Raw genomic sequence first — 4,461 nt, forward strand, 5'->3', positions numbered from 1 at the left:
TCGATCATGGGGCCTGAACTCTGGGCCTGGGCACTATCCCTCAGCTCTTCAGCTCAAGGCTAGTGCTCCACCACTTGAGCCACAGCGCCACTTCCGGTTTTCTTTTTTTTTTTGTTATTATTGTTGGTTGTGGGGCCTGAACTCTGGGCCTGAGCACTGTCCTTCAGTGCAAGGCAAGCACTCTATACTGAGCAACCTTCCCAGCCCCTTTAAAGTTATTTTTTTGTGTGTTGTACTAGAGCTTGAATTCAGGGCCTGGGTACTGCCCCTTAGCTTTTTTTTTGCTCAAGGCTAGCATGCTACTACTTGAACTACTTGTTACACTCTTGCTTTGTGGTGGTTAATTGGAGACAAGAATCTCATAGACTTTCCTGCCCAGGCTGGCTTCAAATCATGATTCTCAGATCTCAGCCTCCTGAGTAGCTAGGATTACAAGGCATGAGCCATGAGTGCCTGACACTAAAGATTATCTTTCTAAAGAAAAATGTAAAGGTAAAAAAAATTCACTAATAACAGTGTATGTTTTCGTCATGTAAGATATATTAAAACAAAACATACCCTGGGCAATGGTTAAATGCAACTAATTAACAAATGCATTAAATTGCATAGTATTGTTGTTGTGGTAAAAGCACACAAGGGCTACTCTTGCTACATTTTTCAAGATACAATATATCATGGTTAACTGCAGTCCCCTTGCTGTAAATAGATTTCTGGATATTTCATCTACTCACTATAACTAGGCATACGTTGACCTACATCTCTGATTCTCTACTCTCTTCTAGTAGTTCCATCCTCTACGACACCATGCTATTCTTCCCTTCCCCTTCTCCTTCTCTTCCTCCTCTTCCTTTGCACTGGTATTGAGGCTTGAACTCAGATCCATGTGCTCTCTCTTGGCTTTTCAGCTCACAGCTGATTGAGCCATACCTCTACTTCTGGCTCCTTAGTGGTTAACTAGAGATAAGAGTTTCATGGATTTGGCTGCCCAAGCTGGTTTTGAACCAGGATTCTCAGATCTCAGTCTCCTGAGTAGCTAGGATTAGAAACAGGAGCTACCACCACCCAGAGGATTCTTTACTTCTACCAGAATAACTTCTTTTAGATTTCACATATAAGTGAGATGATATGTTGTCATTTCACTTAGTATAATGTCATCCAGGCTCATTCATGTTTTGAATGTTGGTATTTCCTCCTCCTCCTCCTCCTCCACCTCCTCCTCCTCCTCCTTCATCATGATCTTCTTCTTCTTTTTATTTTTGTTGGTCATGGGGCTTGAACTGTGGGCTTGGGAGCTGTCCCTGTGCTCTTCAGCTCAAGGTAAATGCTCTACCACTTGAGCCATAGCGCCACTTCTGGTTTTCTGGTGGTTTTGTTGGAGATAAGAGACACAAGGACTTCCCTGCCTGGGCTGGCTTTGAACCATGATCCTCAGATCTCAGCCTCCTAAATAGCTAGGATTATAGGTGTGAACCACAGGCACCTAGCTTTTCTTCTTCTTCTTTTTATGACTACATTGTATTGCATTAGGAATATATAGCACATTGTATCCTTTTTCCATCGATAAAGACTTATGTAGATTCTATTTCTTGGCTAGTTATTGTGAATTGTGCTACTATAAACATGGGAGTTCAGCTGTCTCTTCAACACACTGATTTTAGTTCCTTTGTGTCTTCATTTCTGATGCCAGGGAATGAGCCCAGGGCTTCTCACATACTAGTCAAGTGATTCTGCTGTAGTTGAAGCTATAAATATGCATCATGGCACCCAGAAGAAGACTGTTTTGTAGAATTGGGGATGAACTTAAGGCTTTGTGCATTCTAGGCAAATGCTCTACTACTGAGCTGTATCTTCAGTCCCAGGTGATTCTTTTTCCTTCTCCTCCTCCTCCTCTTCCTCCTCCTCCTCCTCCTCCTCCTCCTCCTCCTCCTCCTCCTCCTTCTTCTTATTTTTTGTTGGTTGTGGGGCTTGAACTCTGGGCTTGGGCACTGTCCCTGAGCTCTTCAGCTCAAGGCTAGCGCTCTACCACTGGTGCCACAGTGCCACTTCTGGTCTTCTGAGTGGTTTTTTTTGGAGATAAGAATCTTACGGACTTTCCTGGCTGGGCTGGCTTTGAACTGTGATCCTCAGATCTCAGCTTCCTGAGTAGCTAGGATTATAGGTGTGAGCCACCAGAACCTGGCTCTCAGGTGATTCTTATACCTTGGACTCCAAGGGTGTGACTTACAATAATAATAAGAAGATAGCCTGGGAATGTGGCTTAGTGGTATAGAGCTTGCTGAGCATGCATGAATGCCAGCGTTTGAATCCTCAGTGCCACATACTCAGAAAAACCCAGAATTGGCTCTATGGCTCAAGTGGTAGAGTGAGCAAAAGAAGCTCAAGGACAGTGCCCAGGCCCTGAGTTCAAGCCCCAGGACTGGCAAAAAAAAAAAAAATGAAAATAGTGTGGGTGACACACTATCTTCATTTCTTCAAAAAGAAATGTTCTCATTACCGACTTCTGAAATTGTAATCCCTCTGTACATCATCTTCCCAATTACAATAATTTTTTTTAAAAAAGCAAGGTAGTGTTGTATACAGTTTATGACTTTATAATCTACAGTGGTTTACTTCAGGCCTGATGTAGCAAAATCTATTGGGTTTCCTCTTTTACCTGTAGCAAAGCCTACATGTGCTAAGTCCTTAGACTTTTTGTTTTCTTTCTTTTTTTTTTAGACTTTTTTCTTTTGGCAAGAATTTATTTTAGTGTAACAGGATAAAGTGGGTACAAAGAGGGGAAAAAGAGAAACAGTTCCTGCTCTCAGTGCGGGAAATGGGAGTTAAAGATTCCTACAAGCCTTAACTCTTGATTTGCTTTCAAAGCTCAAGGGAAGCCAAGATCTTGTGTGTGTGTGTGTGTGTGTGTGTGTGTGTGTGCGCGCGCTTTATTCTGTATTCTGTTTATTCTGCTGTCCATAAAGCTTGCCCACTCCCAGCATGCTCATGACCACTGTCAGACCTCATAGCCTCCACCTTGTATCTCTGGATCTCTATTGGTTGATCCTTTCCAACTTTGGTCTAGAAGCTTAGAGGTTGAGTATTAAGAGGCCTCTTTGGCCCATTTCTGCCCAACATTTGAACAGAAGGTTCCACATGCCAGAACTCTGGGGCTCAAGGCCAGGGCCTTGGTCTCTAAGATACAGGAGGGCTGTGGGAAGAGATTAATCTGGGAAGAAGAGAAACTGGGGGAGTTGGGTGAAGAGCTAGTGGCCAAGGAAGGGAAAACTGGAAGGAGGCTGCACTCTTCTACTTTTGGACTTCCTTCAGGACATGGCCATCTACCCAGGCTACCATGGCTGGCTACACCCCCACAGCTGGCTGGGAGATCTCAACCCTCCTTCCTCCAAGGGAATTGCTTACAGATGTGCTAGGAAGGCAGGGGTTATAGCAACTGAGAAAAGGAAGGGTAGACTAGGGGGTACAGGGAAGGAAAACCATAGGCAGGAGAAGAAAGTTCATGGAAGAGAGATAGGAAGTTATCTTCAGGTGGGGAAACCTGTGAAGATGAGGAAGAAATCAGAGAGAAAGAAACACTTGGAGAGACAAGGAGGAAGTGAAAGAGGTTCTCATGGTAGACACTGGGAGGTTGATAGAAGAGGATTTTGAGGTCAAGGCCAGCTATCTAGAAAAAAAAAGAGGAGGAAGAGGAAGGGGAGAGGGTCTCTTTTTTCACACCAATAATCCTGCTCACTGAACTCTCTCTCTCTCTCTCTCTTATTGGTCGATCATGGGGCCTGAACTCTGGGCCTGGGCACTATCCCTCAGCTCTTCAGCTCAAGGCTAGTGCTCCACCACTTGAGCCACAGCGCCACTTCCAACTTTTTCTGTTTATGTGGTGTTGAGGAATCAAATCCAGGGTCTCATGCATGCAAGGCAAGCACTCTACCACTGAGCCACCTTCCCAGCCCTCTTGGAGCAAGTATCTGATACATTATTTCTCAGCTCAGACCTTCCATGACTCCACTTTCTGAACCAGGAACAATATAAGCCTGTTCTAAAATGACTGAGAACTGTGTAAAAGATGGACAAGAGGATGTTAATATATCATTGATCACTTACTATCTATAGGGTGTTGCAGGTCATAATAGAGGAATAAAGACTGAGGAGAAGGTGGGGCTGGGCTAGGTTGGAGATGTAAGAAAGAGCAAAGGGACTCAGAGAAAAGCAGAGGGAACAAGAGGTTTCTTTTACTTGCTACTTTTTTCCTTGGTCGGTCGTGGGGTTTGAATTCTGGGCCTGAGCGCTGTCCCTGTGCTCTTCAGCTCAAGGCTAGCGCTCTACCACTCGAACTACAGCGCCACTTCCAGTTTTCTGGTGGTTTATTGGAGATAAAGAGTTTCACAGACTTTCCTGCCCGGGCTGGCTTTGAACCGCGATCCTCAGACCTCAGCCTCCTGAGTAGCTAGGATTACAGGTGTGAGC

This window comes from Dipodomys ordii, unplaced genomic scaffold, assembly GCF_000151885.1.
Source record: "Dipodomys ordii isolate 6190 unplaced genomic scaffold, Dord_2.0 Scaffold155, whole genome shotgun sequence".
NCBI classification, from domain to species: domain Eukaryota; kingdom Metazoa; phylum Chordata; class Mammalia; order Rodentia; family Heteromyidae; genus Dipodomys; species Dipodomys ordii.